Source organism: Chiloscyllium punctatum, chromosome 2, assembly GCF_047496795.1.
Source record: "Chiloscyllium punctatum isolate Juve2018m chromosome 2, sChiPun1.3, whole genome shotgun sequence".
Classification (NCBI taxonomy): Eukaryota; Metazoa; Chordata; class Chondrichthyes; order Orectolobiformes; family Hemiscylliidae; genus Chiloscyllium; species Chiloscyllium punctatum.
In genome coordinates this window covers 36,417,754-36,437,735 of record NC_092740.1, presented here as the reverse complement: position 1 = coordinate 36,437,735, position 19,982 = coordinate 36,417,754, and the positions used below count along the sequence as shown (strand labels likewise).

Below are 19,982 nucleotides of genomic sequence, written 5' to 3'. Positions count from 1 at the left end.
AATGATCAAATAGGCAGAAAAAATTGCCAATGCACTATCTCGAAACATAAGACTTGCTAGCTGCGTTTAGCATATTTTATTTCAAATCTTCATTTCAATATTCGTAAGTAATTGAATAATAAAGTCTAAAATCAACTGAATATAGTTTTCTGCCACTCATACTGTATCCAGCCTTCCCATCTGGAATAGATACTGAAGCTCGATCCACTTTGGAATTCTGAGGGGGCTGAGGAGAGTATGGGGATATGGGCGTGTTTAATGAATAAGTGTCTGCATGACTTTCCACCCCCACCACCACATTGTACAAATTCAATTACTTTTCACAGAATCATAGAATCCCTACAGTGCTGAAAGAGGCCATTCGGCCCATTGAGTGTGCACCAACCCTCCGAGGAGCATCCTACCCAGCCTCCTACCTTATCCCCATAACTCCGCATTTACTATGACTACACATCCCTAGATACTACGGGACAATTTAGCCTGGCCAATCCACTGAGTGTGCATATATCTTTGGATTGTTGGGGGGGGGGGGGGGGAACAGGAGCTCCCCAAGAAATCTTACGCAGACACGGGAAGAACATACAAACTTCACACATGGTTTGGTATTGCTACTAAACGTCATCCTCAAAAACCATTGGACGTTTATTGTAACATAAACATTCACAAAAGTACAATAGAAGAGGAACCTTTGGTAGAGCAGCCTGAAAAAATGCAGTTTTACTGCAGCTCAAGGAGAATAAATGTATCCAACTTCAAGCTACAGAGTTCTGCACAATTTGTGCTCTCTTCAAAACACAGCAATGGGTTTTATTTCTAAAGCAGCCCATTTCAATTGGCTTTCAAATGAAGTGATATAAAAGGAATTATGGCACGTCAGGAAAATAAATAGATATTAAAACCGTATGTCCCCAAGTCACTGAGGTTTGAAACTATTTAGAAATGACCAAGGCCAATTGTTTCAGGATACAACACAGAGCCGGCTGAATACCTGTTGCAAGGAGTCTGTGATGACCCTACGCCAAGTATATAGATCAGATTCTAAAAGGCTAGCACTCAACAGTCTTCAAGGATTTTTCTTTGCCCTTGTCTCTTGTTTTTAAGCAGTAGAAATCAACAGCAACCAAATCACTTCCATACTTGGTAGTTTGATGCATATGCATAGCTGGCACATTCAGTTCTTTTAACCTAAACAACACAATACAGCCTCTGAATGGTCACAACACAACTTCATTTACCACAGAGTATGGGGAACATATTCATGCTCTTCTAAGTGTATGCTGTACATCATCCAGTGGTAATTTTTCTAAGCTGGATTAAGACAGGGATGCAAATTCCTGTTTTGTCTCAGGCAACCAGGAAAATGTTGTTAAAAACTAGCTGAAGGAACCTGACAAAAAATATTTTTATAACAACTTGTGTCTAATGTTCATATTGTTGGATATATTCCTGTTTAAGGAAGATAACAGGGACAAGACATCAAACTGTAGCAACACCAGTGATGAACTAGGATAGTTAGTATACAGTTTTGTACTTCCCCTTATCCTTTCCATTTCTGACTAGCAATACATCCAGAGAGACATTATCCAAGGCTGCTTCTACAGCACCTTCCAAGCCCACAGATTTAGCAACTACAAGGACAGCAGACACATGGGGAGGACAGACATCTGCATATTGCCCTTCAAGCCGATGACCACCTGAACTGGATCTATAATCACTGTTTCTGCACAACTGCAGCATCAAAACCCTGGAACTCCCTTCATGACTGCACAATGTGTGTATAAACACCACTTGGACAACAACAGTTCATCACCACCACTGCTCAAAAGCATCCAGATTCCATGAAAGAATAAAAATATTCAAGGGCATGTTTTCTTTTCTTGAACATTCCTGGAGTTTTTACATGCTGGTCTGGAAGAGGTTTCACTTTGTCAAAAACTTAAGGATAATTGAACCATGAAAAAAAAAGCGAGGATTTATTTGAACTTGACATCTTTATTTCGTAATAGAACATGGAAGTGTGAGCGGAGATTCAAACAGTGGTTTCCAAAATTATGACTTTTTTTGTGTGCATCTTTGGATCCTCTTTGGCCACTGGGGAGGTCCCAGAGGACTGGAGAATAGCCAATGTTGCCCCATTGTGTAGGAAGTGTAGCAGGGATAATCCAGGAAATTACAGGCCTGTGAACTTCATGTCGGTGGTAAGGAAATTATTGGAAAAGATTCTCAGGGACAAGATCTAAATGCATTTAGAAGCAAACAGATTTATTAGTGATAGACAGCATGGCTTTGTGCAGGGGAAGTCATGCTTCACTAAACTGATCAAGATTTTTGAGGACATGACAAAGATGATCGATGACGGAAAAGCAGTTGATGTTTTCTACATGGACTTCAGTAAAGCCTTTGACAAGGTACCTCATGACAGAATGGTACAAAAGGTGAAATCACATGGTATCAGGGGTGAGGTGGCAAGATGGATACAGAACTGGCTTAGTTATAGGAGATGGTGGAAGGATGCTTTTCGGAACAGAGGGCCGTGACTAGTGGTGTTCCACAGGGATCAGACTGGGGCCTCTGCTGTTCATGTCCTACATAAATGATTTGGAGGAAAATGTAGCTGGTTTAATTAGTAAGTTTGAGGAAAATGCAAAGATTAGTGAAGCTGCAGATAGTCAGGAGGATCGTCAGAGGATACAGCAGAATATAGAAAAATGCAGATAGAGTTTAATCCTGATAAGTGTGAAGTGATGCATTTTGGAAGGTCAAGTACAGGTGGAAATTATACAGTGAATGACAGAACCTTTAGGCATATTGATATGCAGAGGGACCAGGTTGTGCAGGTCCACAGATCTCTGAAGGTGGCAGTGTAGGTAGACAAGGTAGTAAAATAGACCTATGGCATGCTTGCCTTCATTGGAAGGGGCATTGAGTGTAAGGATAGACAAGACATGCTGCAGCTTTGTTGAACTTTAGTTAGGCCACATTTGGAATATTGTGTGCATGTTCTGGTCACCACACTACCAGAAGGATGGCAATACTTTGGAAAGAGTATCGAAAAGTTTTACCAGGTATGGGGGATTTTAGCTATGAAGAAAGGCTGAGGAGACTGGGCTTGTTTTCATTGGAACGCAGGAGGTTTCAGGGTGACGAAATAGAAGTTTATAAGATTGTGAATGGCATGGATAGAGTGGAAAGTATGAGGAATTTTTCCCCAGGGTGGACAGGGTCAATGACTAGGGGACACAGGTTCAATTACTTTGGGGTTGGGGGGATTGGGGGGTGGGGGGGTTGTAGTTTTACACAGATGTTTGTGGCAGTTTTGTACACACAAAGGGTTGTAAGTGCTTCGAACCTGATGGCAGAGGAGTGATGGAGGAAGCTACAATTGCAGCATTCAAAAAACATCTGGACAAATACATGAATAGAAGGGATAAGGATCCTATAAGTGAAGACCATTTTTGGACCAAAGGGCAAAATGGGTCAGCGCTAGACCTGTTCTTGTGCTGTATTTTTCATTGTTCTTTTGTATTTGAGAGAATAAATAGTAAATGATCATTTACCACTGGATGTTGAACTGGTAAGAATTAAAGGGCAGAGGCCACTTATCTATCCCACTTCTGGTTTTAACTGAAGCAACAGAGATGAGAAGGGGTACGTGGGGCAGCAGAGGGATGTGCAACTAACCTGCTGCCAGGAGGCAGGTTTAGTCACAAACAGAGTGTGCTGGAGAAAGTTAGCAGTTCCGGCAGCATCTGTGAAAAGGGAAACAGAACTAACGTTTGGAGTCCAATATGACCCTTCTTCAGAGTCAGGCAAGTTTAATCAATTCATTCCAAAATTATAATTTTGACTGGGCTTTTTGAGCTTCTGGAAATATGTAGCTTAAAGACTCAACATTGATATGCGAGAGATGAAATACTTTTTCAGTGCTGTTTAAGGGTCAGAAACAGCAAGCAGGTATCATCCCTGATCCTCCCACACCGTGCCATTTGACAATTCCTAGCCTTGAACTGAATTTGAAAATAATTTTATACTTCATACAACCATGACAAGACTGACTTTTATTTCTCCAAATGCATTGCTACCCTCGTCAAAGCTAAAACCACTTCAACTTTCACATTAATGGCCACTCACATTATACTCCAGTCCCTTTGAAATAAAGGCCAACATTCCATTTACCTTCTTGATTACCTGCTGGACTTGTATGCTAACTTCGTGTGATTTAAGTAATATTAATCTCCTCTATTCTTTCTGTCAAAATGCATAACCTCATATTTTCACACAGTGTATTCCATCTGCCAATTTTTGGCCCACTCATTTAACCTATTATCACTCTGCAGACTCTTAAGTTATCTTGACTGCTTGCCTGCCCACCTATTTTTGTATCGTCTGCAAATCTGGCTATAGTCCATTCACTTTCGTCATCCAAGTCTTATATATATATACACATATGATCCCTGGGGCACTTCACTAGATACAGGTCACCATGCTGAAAATTTCCATCTTATCCCAACTCTCCATCTTCTATTAGTTAGCCAGTTCTCTATCCATGCAAATATAATATCTCCAACACAGTGAGCTCTTAGCTAATTAAGTTGTAGCATATGATACCTTATGAAATATCATTTGAAAATCCAGATCTATTTGATGCACTGCTTTTCCTTTATCTAGCCTGCTTGTTATCTCCTCAAAGAATTCTAGTAAATTTGTCACACATTATTTCCACTGTGAAGTCATGCCAACTCTGTACAATGATATTATGCATTTCTAAACCCTCAGTTCCTACATCCTTTATAAAAGAAAACATGTTCCCAATAAGGGACATTAAACTAACTCAACCTGAAGACACAAAATAAAAAATATAACTTCAACTCAAAGTTATACATAGCTTATTTACTTTAGACCTCAAACGCTCAAACAAGATGTACCTACTAGAGAAGGTGCAAGACTTGATCTACTCTTGGGAAATAAGGTAGGGTAGGTGACTGAGGGGTCAGTGGGGGAGCACTTTGGGGCCAGCGACCATAATTCTATTAGTTTTTAAATAGCGATGGAAAAGGATAGACCAGATCTAAAAGTTGAAGTTCTAAATTGGAGAAAGGCCAATTTTGACGGTATTAGGCAAGAACTTTCAAAAGCTGATTGAGGGCAGATGTTCGCAGGTAAAGGGACGGCTGGAAAATGGGAAGCCTTCAGAAATGAGATAACGAGAATCCAGAGAAAGTATATTCCTGTCAGGGTGAAAGGGAAGGCTGGTAGTTATAGGATGCTGGATGACTAAAGAAATTGAGCGTTTGGCTAAGAAAAAGAAGGAAGCATATGTCAGGTACAGACAGGATAGATCGAGTGAATCCTTAGAAGAGTATAAAGGCAGTAGGAGTACACTTAAGAAGGAAATCAGGAGGGCAAAAAAGGAGACATGAGATAGCTTTGGATTCTCCTTAATTCTATTTGCCAAAGGGTTTTTAAAGGATAAATGAGTAACTAGGGAGAGAATAGGGCCCCTCAAAGATCAGCAAAGTGACCTTTGTGTGGAGCCGCAGAAAATGGGGGAGATACTAAATGAGTATTTTGCATCAGTATTTACTGTGGAAAAGGATATGGAAGCTATAGACTATAGGAAAATAGATGGTGACATCTTGCAAAATGTCCAGATTACAGAGGAGGAAGTGCTGGATGTCTGGAACAGGTAAAGGTGGATAAATCCCCAGGACCTGATCAGGTGTACCCGAGAACTCTGTGGGAAGCTAGAGAAGTGATTGCTGGGCCTCTTGCTGAGATATTTGCATCATCAATAGTCACGGGTGAGGTGCCGGAAGACTGGAGGTTGGCAAACGTGGTGCTGCTGTTTAAGAAGGGCAGTAAGGACAAGCCAGGGAACTATAAACCAGTGAGCCTGACCTCGGTGGTGGGCAAGTTGTTGGAGGGAATCCTGAGGGACAGGATGTACATGTATTTGGAAAGGCAAGGACTGATTAGGGATAGTCAACATGACTTTGTGCGTGGGAAATCATGTCTCACAAACTTGATTGAGTTTTTTGAAGAAGTAACAATGAAGATTGATGAGGGAAGAGCAGTAGCTGTGATCTATATGGACTTCAGTAAGACGTTTGCCAAGGTTCCCCATGGGAGACTGATTAGCAAGGTTAGATCTCATGGAATAAAGGAAGAACTGGCTCAAAGGTAGAAGACAGAGGATGGTGGTGGAGGGTTTTTTTTTTAGACTGGAGGCCTGTGACCAGTGGAGTGCCACAAGGATCGGTGCTGGGCCCCCGACTTTTTGTCATTTACATAAATGATTTGGATGTGAGTATAAGAGGTACAGTTAGTAAGTTTCAGATGACACCAAAATTGGAGGTGTAGTGGACAGCGAAGAGGGTTACCTCAGATTACAACAGGATCTGGACCAGATTGGCCAATGGGCTGAGAAGTGGCAGATGGAGTTTGATTCAGATAAATGCGAGGTGCTGCATTTTGGGAAAGCAAATCTTAGCAGGACTTATACACTTAATGGTAAGGTCCTAGGGAGTGTTGCTGAACAAAGAGACCTTGGAGTACAGGTTTATAGCTCCTTGAAAGTAGAGTCGCAGGTAGACAGGATAGTGAGGAAGGCGTTTGGTATGCTTTCCTTTATTGGTCAGAGTATTGAGTACAGGAGTTGGGATGTCATGTTGCGGCTGTACAGGACATTGGTTAGGCCACTGTTGGAATACGGTGTGCAGTTCTGCTTTCCTTCCTATAAGAAAGATGTTGTGAAACTTGAAAGGGTCCAGAAAATATTTACAAGATGTTGCCAGGGTTGGGAAGGGAAAGATATAAAAGAGACCTAAGGGGCAACTTTTTCACGCAGAGGGTGGTATGGAATGAGCTGCCAGCGGAAGTGGTGGAGGCTGGTACAATTGCAACATTTAAGAGGCATTTGGATGGGTATATGAATAGGAAGGGTTTGGAGGGATATGGGCCGGGTGCTGGCAGGTGGGACTAGATTGGGTTGGGATATCTGGTTGGCATGGGCGGGTTGGACCGAAGGGTCTGTTTCCATGCTGTACATCTCTATGTCTCTATATCAGCAATGCACCAACACCAATTGTCAAAATGTGAAAGGTGCTTTTAATTGCAAACTATTGTGGCTAGTTCCCCTGTGCTAGTTACAACCAGAAAAATATGTATGCTTTTATGAACTCCACACATTCTCAAGCACACTATCGTCAGAAAGATTATTTCTTGAAACGTGGTAGGGTCTACATTCCATCATGGAGAATCCTCTGATGTTAGTTTGGGATTCCTCAATTCTCCATGCGCTTTAGTAAACTACTGGTAGCAGCCACTAAAGGTCAGCTTCCTCTGTTGCATTGAGCAGTCCTCAAATGTCCTCTTGGAAGTTTAACGTAGCAGAAACTCTAACTTGCCTTGCCATCCTTTCAAGCCTTCATTGACATTGACATTCATGTTTCGATGAAAAGTAATGTTGTACTTTTCTGTTTGCAAAGTGTGTCTTCTTAAAGTCAAGATGCCTCCATCAATGTTCTGTCATTTTTCTCCACTGGAAAATTAAGAGCCAAAGATCAAACTTCCCTGGAATAGGAAGTCTCTCAAGCATAAAGAAGGGCTGTACAGACATACACCATATCTAAAAAAAAATGACAGAACTGCAGATGCTGTAAATCAGAAACAAAACAGAAATTGTGGAAAAGCTGAGCAGGTCTGGCAGCATGTGTGGAGCAAAATCAGAGTTAACGTTTCAAGTCCAGTTACTCTTCCTCATACGTTGAGCCAGTTCTGAGGAAGAGTAACTCGTCCCGAAATGTTAACTCTGATTTCTCTCCTTGGATGCTGCCAGACATGCAACATATCTAGTGTATTTAATAATCCAGATTGGTGAATAATTATCTTGTCTCCATCATGCTTTTCATTTCTGTGTCTGTTCCTTCCGTCTTGGTCAGTGTAAAACCAAACCTAGAAATCCTCTTGATTCTTCCATGTTCACCACACAATGTTGCTTCCTGTCCACCGCTGTGTCAAAGTCCACTTCCTGCGACAGTTACTTCCATTTACTGCACCTACCACTGTCAGCTGAGTTTTTTCCTCACATCAATTCACATTTCTAAGGTGCTGATCTGCACCCACATGGGCCACTCACAGTCAGGGGACATGTCTGACGACTATCCAGAGAGTGGGCCCCAATCTGCTCTGTGGGGCCAGTTTCAGTGTCTTGGGAATCCCACACTGTCAATCAGGAGCTGCAAAGACAGTGGGCTGTGGGAGCTGCTTGTCAAAGTCGGTCAGATATCTTGTGGAAATAGTCCGAGAGGAGGTCTGCCAATAGTTCAGGAGGGTGCAGCATGGAACAGCAAAGGTGAGAACGAATAGACATTTATACAGGGGACAAGGATGGCAATGGTGGGCGGGGGGGGGGGGGGGGGGGGGGGGGTGACATTAGGGGTTGGGGAGAGATCTCAAGGCACATGGGACAATATATAGAACAGAACCAGAGGAAATGGTAGGTTATGGAAGGGTGTTCATTTAAACTTACCAGCACTTTGGCCTCCATAGACAGAAGAGTGCAGAGGGGGAGGAGGAGAGTGGTCTCCTTCAAGGTACAATTTCAGGGTTGAGGAGGGAGGACAGTTCGCAGAGAAGTTCAATGTGGTGGGTCTCCACACTGAGGAGATGGTGAAAAGGTACAAGACATCAAGTGATATGGAGGCTTTGGGCAAGGTGAGGGCATTATTTGGTGAGCAGACAGAGTCTGTTGCTGATGGTGTTCTCTGTAAACTGGGCTCCCTACCACCTGTTGCCACACTCCGACATGAAACAAAGCAAGAAACCTGAAGTTAGTGTCACTTTGATTGTCAACAGAACAATGTCCACGTTTGCTGGATAATAGAGCAGTGAAGGGGCAAATACATGAATCAGGAATTTGCAAATTACAGCTACATTCAATCTGCAATCATTTCATTGTCCATTTGTATGTATGCAGAGTGGATGTGCTTAGGCGATCAAATGTTGGTCAGAGGTGATCTGTATCATGCCATTGGTGCTTGAAAATTGAGCCTGGCACCTCAGTGATGCTCAAGTTTATCAGCAATGGATTAACAAAGGCCAAAGGTGCACCACTAATTCGGCAATTTTCAAGAGTGTTCTGGGAGGCATAGACTGTTGCTTCAGCTGTTTTGTAAATGTATCAATAATCTGAACTGAATGCAGTGAAATGTCGAATGATTTATGTGGGTCTGGGACGGAAAGTGTGTTGGTGTACAGCAGACACACTTTCAATGTAATGTGCTGGTCCTTCAGTTGGCACAGCACCTTCACCAAGGTGTTGCACACACGGAGGTTGAAGTTGAATGAATGGTGGAGACATGGTCCTTGTCATCAGGGTGCAGCATGCCTCACTGTGTGAAGGAGTGTATTCAGCCACATCTGCAGAGTACAGCCCTAATGACTCCTACGAGACCCAAGAATCTCTTTCACTCCTTGCGTTCCCAATGTAAGTCACTTCTACCGTAGCTGGTGGGATGTGGCTGCAGGAGAGCAAGGCTGATGGCAAACCCAGCAGCAGCAGGTCATGGCAGAGCATGAGGAGCACCAACTCAGACAGAGGGAGGTTTGACCCTGACTCTATTTCATGGGTGAGGCACAGGCTGTATATATTCAAGGACACTGGAATTGGACAGGAGGGCTACAGAAGTGGGAGGCTCTCCTCTCCAATTGACTGTGAAGACTTTGAACTTTTATGCAACTGGCGCCTTCCAGGGAACAATGTGACCTCTGTGGAATCCCTCAGACACACATCCATTGACAGGGCAGTGAACAATGGTTTGAGACAAAAAGTCTGCAGAGGCTGGAAGCCAAAGTGACAGGCAGGAGGCTGGAAGAACATAGCAAAATAGGCAGCATCAGGAGGTGGAGAATACGATGTTTTGGGCGTAAGCCTTCTTCAGGACTAGGAGGTGGGCGTAGGGGGAGCTGTAGTTAAAAGGGTGGTGGTGGGGCGGGGTGAAGTGGGGATTGGTGAAGACAGGCAGAGGGTCCAATCTGGTTGATCAATGGAAGAATGAGTGCAGTAGATGCTCGGAGGGGTGGAAGGGATGGGGTGGGGGAGGGGCTGGGAAGGGAGGTTATTTGAAATTGGAGAACTCAACTTAGCCCTCCAGGCTGTAGGCTGCCCGGGCTAAAGCTGAAATGTTGTTCCTCCAATTTGCAGTTTGATTCGTTGTGCCAATGGAGGAGGCCAAAGATGTTAGATGTTGGTCATGTTGGAAAGGGAGTGGGAACGGCAATTAAAACAGGTGGTGACTGGGAAATCTGTTGGACCCTATGGGCCCAGCTGCAATGCTTGGCGAATCTTTCCCTAAGTTTACGTTTGGTCACCTCAACGTAGAGAAGACCACGTTGGGAGCACCTTATGCAGTAAACTAGGTTGGAAGAGAGACAGGTGAACCTCTGGCTCACTTGGAAGGAATCTTTGGGGTCCTGGATGGAGGTAAGGAGAGTGGTGTACTGGCAGGTTTTGCATAATTTCTCAATTACAGGGGAAGGTACCTGGGGGTTCGAGGGGTTTGGTGGGAAGAATGGTGTAAACCAAGGACTGTTGAAGGGAACAGTCCTTGCAGAAGGCAGAGAGAGGTGGGGACTTGCGCCACCTCCAAGTAGATCCCATCACCAAGAACATCTTCCCCTCCCCACACTTTTTCAACATGACCATTCTTGGCCTCCTCCATTGCCGCAATGAACCAAATCGCACATTGGAGGAACGATGCATTTTTCGCCTGGGCAGCCAACAGGCTGAAAGACTCAACATGGAGTTCTCCAATTTCAAAAACCTCCCTTCCCATCCCCCCACTCACTTCCCAGCCCCTCCCCCCTCTTCCACTGCTCCCAGCCACCGACTGGATTGATTCCTCCCATTGACCAACCAGCTTGTACCCTCTATCTGCCTTCACCTATCCCCACTTCACCACCCTGCCCCTGCCACCCCCTTTTTCTGCACCTCCCCCTACATCCACCCCTAATCCTGAAGAAGGGATACACCTGAAATATCGACTTCTCCACCTCCTGATGATGCCTTGCCTGCTGCGTTCCTCCAGCCTCCTGCCTGGACAGTGAACAATGGCATCTATGTAAGATCACACTGGTTCCTTGCACATCCCGATTAAAAGATCAGTGCTGCAGCTGGACAATGAAGTTCAGGAATGTGGCCAGCTTCCCACAAGATCAGGGTGTCACACACAGGGATCTGAAAGGGCTGTATCACTGCATTGTGTAATTCATCAGGCGCTCTACTCAATTAATGGTCAGGTATGTGATCACCATTTACCACTTCCTAGAGGGATGTTCGTCTGGCACAATTTTTACATTCTGGAACACACATGGACTTTGTGCTTTTTTTAAAGAAAATCCTCACCAGCTGGATCAGTACTTATTGCACATCCTTAATTGCCCTTGAGGATGGAGTGAACATACACCCACTGTGCCATCAGCGAATGGTTTCCAATATTTGACCCAGCGACACTGAAGGGACAGCCTCATATTTCCAAGGCAGGATGGTGTGCAGCTTGGAGGGGAAGTTGCAGATGGTGGTGCACCCATGTATATACTGCCCTTGTGTTTCCATTTGGTAATAGGCTTGCATTTGGAAAGAGTTGCCTTTAGTAGATTTGGTGAATGTTTGCACTTTGTTTTTGGTGCATTTATGTTTGCTGATTCAGACCATCCATGGTTTAAGGACTGAGTGTTTGCTGCTGTGGTACCAATCAAGTAGGGTACTATATCCTGTGTCATGCTGCCCAAGTGTTGTTGGAGTTGCACTCATTTGAGCAAGTGGGCAGTATTCCACCATACTCCTGACTTATGCCTCGTAGATGGTGGACAGGCTTTGGGGAGACAGGAGGCAAGTTACTTGCCACAGGATTCCTAGCCCATGAGTTGCTCCTGTAACCACAGAACATATATAGCCAGTTCAGTTCAGTTTCTGGTCAATGGTAACCCCCATTTATAGACGGCTGTTGATAGTAGGGTATTCAGTGATGATAACACCATTGAATGTCATGAGGTGCTGGGTAGATTGCCTCTTGTTGGAGATAACCATTGCCTGATACTTGAGAGTTCAGGAGCCTCAAAAGGCTGGTTACGAGGGGATAAGGGATACCAAATGTAACGAGAGCTCATAGCATTATTGTGCAAACCGCTAATTGATGGAGCACACAGGTAATATTCTGTTTGTGTTTCTCTGATGAGAAAAGCCAGGGCTCCCTCAACCTTTCTTCACAAGGCTTCCAATCTAGGCAGCATCCTGGTGAATCTCCTCTGCATCTTCTCTACAGCTTCCACATCCTTCCTATAATGAGGTGACCAGAACAAAACCAGGGCTATATAGAGCTGCAGCATCACCTCGCAGCTTTTAAACACAATCCCCCGCCATTGAAAGCCAACACACCATACACCTTCTTAACAGCCCTCTCAACTTGGGTGGCAACTTTGTGGGATCTATCGATATGGACCCTAAGATCCCTCTATTCCTCCACACTGCCAATAATCCTGCATTTAACCCTGTATTCTGCCCTCAAATTCAACCTCTCAAAATGAATCACTTCACACTTTTCCAGGTTGAACTCCACCTGCCAATTCTCAGCCCAGCTCTCCATCCTGTCAATGTCCTGTTGCAACCTACAACACTAGCCACAACTCCAGCAATCTTTGTGTCATTGGTAAGCTTACTAACTCACTCTTCCATTTCCTCATCCAAGTCATTTATAAAAATCATGAAGAGCAGAGGTTCCAGAACAGATCCCTGCAGAACACCACTTGTCACTAAGCACTAGGCTGAATCCTTTCCGTCTAATACCACCCTCTGTCTTCTGTGGACCAGCCAATTTTGTATCCAGACAGTCAAATTCCCCTGTATCCCATCACTTCCTTACTTTAAGAATAAGCATACCATGGCCTTTCAAATGCCTTGCTAAAATCCATGTACACCCCATCCACTGCTCTACCTCCATCTATGTGTTTTGTCACATCCTCAAAGAGTTGTGAGAGAGAAGATGTGTCAACTGGGCTTCATAGCAAGAATCTCTCCAAAACAAAAATGTAACTCGAGCTCTAAATTACTTCGCACCCATGCAATGGAAAAAATGTAACATTCATGCCATTGTATGGGTTTGAAGTAACTTAGAGTCATAGAGATGTACAACATGGAAACAGACTCTTTGGTCCAACCTGTCCATGCCGACCAGATATCCCAACCCAACCTAATCCCACCTATCAGCACCCAGCCCCATATCCCTCCAAACCCTTCCTATTCATATACCCAGCCAAATGCCTCTTAAATGTTGCAATTGTACCAGCCTCCACCACATCCTCTGGCAGCTCATTCTATACACGTACCACCCTCTGCATGAAAAAGTTGCCCCTTAGGTCTCTTTTATAACTTTCCCCTCTCACCATAAACCTATTCCTTCACCCCAGGGAAAAAAACTTCGTCTATCTATCCTATCCATGTCCCCCATAATTTTGTAAACCTCTATAAGGTCACCCCTCAGCCTCCAATGCTCCAGGGCAAACAGCCCCAGCCTATTTAGCCTCTCCAACATCTGGCAACATCTTTGTAAATATTTTCTGATCAGGATTGGAGAACTAACTGGTAGATCCACACTGCAGGGATGACAATAATAGGAAGAGTATGAGGTTCAGGGAGAAGTGAAGTGTATGAAGGATAATTTGCCTGTCACATTGAAAGACTTGCACAGTCAAAACAACTGAAGATGATCAAACATGAGTATCTGGTTCTGATTCTTCCCTGCATCCACAACACTTAAACATACTGGTGCACAAAGAGCTGGTTTTTCTTTGTCCAGTAAAGCAACAGTGAAAATACTGACTCACATTCCTGTCCATCTGTCATTTCTCAAAACTCTTTTTGAAATTGGTGCTTTGAGTTATAAAGTCATTTATTTTGCTTTCAAAATTCAGACATTTGAACCAAATTGGATGTGTGTGTCAAGGACATCCACATGAATCTCCATTTCAAAAAAAAGCTTGGTCACATAAATCATGAGACTCTTTCTCTGAAAGGGAGTCTATACAGCTTTGAAATAGTTGACAAAATGATGCAATAGAACGTTTTAGACTTGCATCTTCATTTCTGATGAACAGTGTACTCAGGAATAAAAAAACAAAGAAATGCAGATGCTGTCAATCAGAAACAAAAACTAAAATTGCTGGGCAAACTCAATAGATTTGGCAGCATCTGTGGACAGAAAGCAGAGTTAACATTTCAGATCCATTGACCCACTTCAGAATATACAGAGAGGTTGGCTTCATTTAACTGGACAGCTGCTTTGCTCTGCAGAGTGATGGAACCAGTTCAAATCCTGTACCAACTGAGATCACCACAAAGGCCATGTTTTCTCAATCTCGCCCCTTTCTGAGGTATGGTGACCCTCAGAATATACCCACCACCAACCATCTCTACTCGCCTACAATCCTTTGGGACTATGCCAACTTCATACGAGTAAAAGGAGACATTTTTCTATTCCAGCTATGATACTTTCCTCGACTGGAGCTGGAAACTTTTCTTTCTAAGCTTGCACTTATCTCTTCTTGAAGATGAGGCATAGGGGGCCAGGGAAACGGAAGTCTTGGAGGAGGTGGAGGGCGTGGGTGGTGTCTCGAACGTATGTGGGGAATTCCTGGACTAGGGGGGATAGGACAGTGTCGAGGTAGGTAGAGGGGAGTTCAGTGGGGCAGGAGCATGCTGAGACAATGGGTCGGCCAGGGTGGTCAGGCTTGTGGATCTTGGGAAGGAGGTAGAACCGGGCAGCGCGGGGTTTTCCGGACTATGAGGTTGGAAGCTGTGTGTGGGAGATCTCCTGAGGTGATGAGGTTCTGTATGGTCTGGGAGATGATGGTTGGTGATGGGGGGGGGTGGGGTCATGGTCGAGGGGGGCGGTAGGAGGTGGTGTCTTCGAGTTGGCATCTGGCTTCAGCGGTGTAGAGGTCAGTGCGCCAGACTACCACTGTGCCCCCTTTGGCCGAACTGGTCCTCACCCTTAACAATTTCTCCTTTGAATCCTCCCACTTCCTCCAGACCAAAGGGGTAGCCATGGGCACACGTATGGGCCCCAGCTATGCCTGTCTCTTTGTTGGCTTCGTAGAGCAGTGGATCTTCCGTAATTACACCGGCACCACTCCCCACCTCTTCCTCCGCTACATTGATGACTGCATTGGCACCACTTCGTGCTCCCGCGAGGAGGTTGAGCAATTCATCAACTTCACCAATACATTTCACCCTGACCTTAAATTTACCTGGACCATCTCTGACACCTCCCTCCCTTTCCTGGACCTCTCCATCTCCATTAATGACAACCGACTTGACACTGACATTTTTTACAAACCGCACCGACTCCCACAGCTACCTGGATTACACCTCTTCCCACTCTACCTCTTGCAAAAATGCCATCCCGTATTCCCAATTCCTCCGCCTCCGCCGGATCTGCTCCCAGGAGGACCAGTTCCACCACAGAACACACCAGATGGCCTCCTTCTTTAGAGACCGCAATTTCCCTTCCCACGTGGTTAAAGATGCCCTCCAACGCACCTCCGCCCTCAGACCCCACCCCTCCAACCGTAACAAGGACAGAATGCCCCTGGTGCTCACCTTCCACCCTACCAACCTTCGCATAAACCAAATCATCTGCCGACATTTCTGCCACCCTCCAAACAGACCCCACCACCAGGGATATATTTCCCTCCCCACCCCTTTCCGCCTTCCGCAAAGACCGTTCCCTCCGCGACTACCTGGTCAGGCCCACGCCCCCAAACAACCCACGCTCCAATCCTGGCACTTTCCCCTGCCACCGCAAGGAACTGTAAAACCTGTGCCCACACCTCCTCCCTCACCTCTATCAAGGCCCTAAAGGAGCCTTCCACATCCAAAGTTTTACTTGTACATCCACCAATATCATTTATTGTATCCGTTGCTCCCGATGTGGTCTCCTCTACATTGGGGAGACTGGGCACCTCCGAGCAGAGCGCTTTAGGGAACATCTCCGGGACACCCGCACCAATCAACCAAACCGCCCTGTGGCCCAACATTTCAACTCCCCCTCCCACCCTGCTGAGGACATGGAGGCCCTGGGCCTCCTTCACCGCCACTCCCTCACCACCAGATGCCTGGAGGAAGAACGCCTCATCTTCCACCTCGGAACACTTCAACCCCAGGGCATCAATGTGGACTTCAACAGCTTCCTCATTTCCCCTTCCCCCCACCTCATCCTAGTTTCAAACTTCCAGTTCAGTAACTGTCCCCATGATTTGTCCGGACTTGTCCGACCTGCCTATCTCCTTTTCCACCTATCCACTTCACCCTCTCCTCCTTGACCTATCACCTTCATCCCCTCCCCCACTCACCCATTGTACTCTACGCTACTTTCTCCCCACCCCCACCCTCCTCTAGCTTATCTCTCCACCCTTCAGGCTCACTGCCTTTATTCCTGATGAAGGGCTTTTGCCTGAAACGTTGATTTCGAAGCTACTTGGATGCTGCCTGAACTGCTGTGCTCTTCCAGCACCACTAATCCAGAATCTGGTTTCCAGCATCTGCAGTCATTGTTTTTACCCCACACAAAATCCCACACACATTCCATTCTAAATGACGTGCTCATCAAGTCTCAGGAACTTTGTTAGTTGTCACATATTTTCTCAAAAAGCTGCATTTATTCAACACGAACTGATAATAATTTATTCCATTTTCGCACTTCTGTCGATTATGGGGGTTAGAAATCAGACCAGGAGAAAGAGTGAGGACTGCAGACGCTGGAGATCAGAGCTGGCAAAGCGCAGCAGGTCAGGCAGCATCCAAGGAGCAGGAGAATCAACGATTCGGGCATAAGCCCTTCTTCAGGAAGGAGCTCATTCTGATCCATCTTCAGAGTAAAGGTTTTCAACAGATGCAAAGCTATGATGGTGAGTCAAATGCAAGGCAAATAATGTTTTGAGCAGATAATTGAGAGTGAGCAGGAGAAAAACATTTTTATTTATTGACACCCAAGGAAGTGGCCTGGGGTTGTGGGTGTTGAGCATTTAGAGGAAATGGTCTTGTCCTCTCATCAGATTGTGCAATGGAGAGATCACTTATGAGTGTATGGCTGACAGTATATAGGGTTGATACATAAGAGAGATAGGAAACATTAAAGTGGCGGGGCAGGGAATATTTATGGAGGGTAGGGCAACTTTTTAACTGCAGACAATTAGATAGGATATTTATGGGGAGATACTTCGTTTGGGATTTATAGGAGATGGATGGTAAAGAAATAAGGATTTAAAAGGAGAGAAAAGAGGGGTAGATCAAGGTAAGAGGCTTGAAAGTAGATAATATGCAACAAACATGCATTCTCATGCTCGGGCAAAGACCATGCCCACGTCAAATGATGGAGAATACACTCATAGGGAGGCTTTAGTAAGAGCAAAACATTGTTGAGGCAGGTTTCAATGAATTGTTTTTTCCATCCTTTCTATTGCTGTTATGAAGTGAAAATACTTGATCCATGCACTAGATCAAATCCTCACCTCCCTTCTGCAGTGTAACTTAACAGGGTCATGGCTGCAGCAGTTCAGAAAGGCTGCAGCAGTTCAGAAAGGCAAGTATCACGACCAGCACGCCTCAAGAAACGATTAGGACATGGATAATTTATCAGGCCTAGCTAGCGATACCCATATCATGGGAGAGAATTAATCATATTTATATCTAGAATGTCCATTGCCTGACAACAAGGCCTTTGAGATCCATCACCTTGTCAGTAATTGATAAAGTGTCCAGTCTTGAGGTGCTGCTGGTCGTGATATTGCCCTTTCTGAACTGCTGCAGCCATCACCCTGTTCGGTTACACTGTAGAAGGGAAGTGAGGATTTGATCTAGTGCATGGATCAAGTATTTTCACTTCATAACAGCAATAGAAAGGAAGGAAAAACAAAACAAAAAACAATGATGATGAAAAGTAGGAAGATATTTCCATTTCAATTCCAGGATTTGGAAAATGATATCAATTTGTGCATGACCATTGGAGTGCTGCATGAATAGATGTGCATGCTTTGAATGAGAAATGAAATGAACTCTATCCATTAATGACATGCATTAGGTAGTCCTTAGTGATCTTTGAAAAACAAGGAAATCTCTCAGTCGCCTTACTATATTTCCCCAATCAACAGCTCGAAGACAAGACATGACTCGTTACTAGTCGAGCTCTTGCATACAGAGTACGTCCCACGCAAGTTAAGGTAATGATAGGCACATACTTCAAAGTGATTTGTCCTTGAAATACTCCGAAAGTATCTTGCAGAACACCTGCATGTTAGTAAGCAATGCAATGAGGGAGGGAGGGAAAGGAAACGGGAAGGATGGAAAGGACCAGAGCAAGATAAAAGGGAAGTGACAGAAAGAAAGAGCAGGAATGAAAGAAAATGAGACAGGAGAGAGAGAGAGAGAGAGCGAGCGAGGGGGGGAGACAGAGAGAGAGAGAGAGAGAGAGAGACTAGAGAGAGAGAGAGAGGGGGAGAAAACAGAGAGAGAGGAGAGAGACGAGAGAGAGAGAGAGAGAGAGAGAGAGAGAGGGTGAGAAACAGAGGAGAGAGAGAGAGAGAGAGAGAGAGAGAGAGAGAGAGAGAGAGAAAGAGAGAGGGGGTGAGAAACAGAGAGAGAGAGAGAGAGACTGGAGAGAGAGAGAGAGAGAGACACTGGATACAGAGAGAGAGAGACTGGATGGAGAGAGAGAGAGAGACACTGGATACAGAGAGAGAGAGACTGGATGGAGAGAGAGAGAGAGAGAGAGAGAGAGTGTAAGTGACTGGATAGAGGGAGAGAGGACTGGAGAGAGAGGGAGAGAGAGGGAGAGAGACAAAGGAGAGCAAAAGAAGGGAGAGCGAGAGGAGAGAGCGCGAGCGAGAGCGAGCGAGAGAGCGAATGCGAGCGAAGGAGAGAGGATACGGAGAGAGAGAGAGAGAGAGAGGCTGGATATACAGAGAGAGAGGCTGGACTATACAGAGAGAGAGAGAGAGAGAGAGAGAGAGAGAGAGAGAGAGAGGCTGGATATACAGAGAGAGAGGCTGGATATAGAGAGAGAGAGGCTGGATATAGAGAGAGAGGCTGGATATACAGAGAGAGAGAGAGAGAGAGAGAGGCTGGATATACAGAGAGAGAGGCTGGATATAGAGAAGAGAGAGGCTGGATATAGAGAGAGAGAGGCTGGATATACAGAGAGAGAGGCTGGATATACAGAGAGAGAGGCTGGATATACAGAGAGAGAGGCTGATATACAGAGAGAGAGGCTGGATATACAGAGAGAGAGGCTTGGATATACAGAGAGAGAGGCTGGATATACAGAGGAGAGAGAGAGAGAGAGAGAGAGAGAGAGAGAGGCCTGGATATACAGAGAGAGAGGCTGGATATAGAGAGAGAGAGGCTGGATATACAGAGAGAGAGGCTGGATATACAGAGAGAGAGAGAGAGAGGCTGGATATACAGAGAGAGAGGCTGGATATAGAGAGAGAGAGGCTGGATATACAGAGAGAGAGGCTGGATATACAGAGAGAGAGGCTGGATACAGAGAGAGAGGGAGAGAGAGAGAGAGAGAGAGAGAGAGGCTGGATATACAGAGAGAGAGGCTGGATATACAGAGAGAGAGAGAGAGAGAGAGAGAGGCTGGATATACAGAGAGAGAGGCTGGATATACAGAGAGAGAGGGAGAGAGAGAGAGAGAGAGAGAGAGAGAGGCTGGATATACAGAGAGAGAGGCTGGATATACAGAGAGAGAGAGAGAGAGAAGAGAGGGCTGGATATACAGAGTGAGAGGCTGGATATACAGAGAGAGAGGCTGGATATACAGAGAGAGAGAGAAGAGAGAGAGAGAGAGAGAGAGGCTGGATATAGAGAGAGAGAGGCTGGATATAGAGAGAGAGAGGCTGGATATAGAGAGAGAGAGGCTGGATAT

The 19,982-nt window shown here is 45.1% G+C and overlaps 1 protein-coding gene across 11 annotated transcripts in view; it reads right to left on the bottom strand.

Moving 5' to 3' along the window:
- Positions 1-19,982, bottom strand: part of LOC140496238 (microtubule-associated serine/threonine-protein kinase 4-like) — a 475,527-nt gene that overhangs the window by 204,313 nt on the left and 251,232 nt on the right. The window lies entirely within an intron of this gene.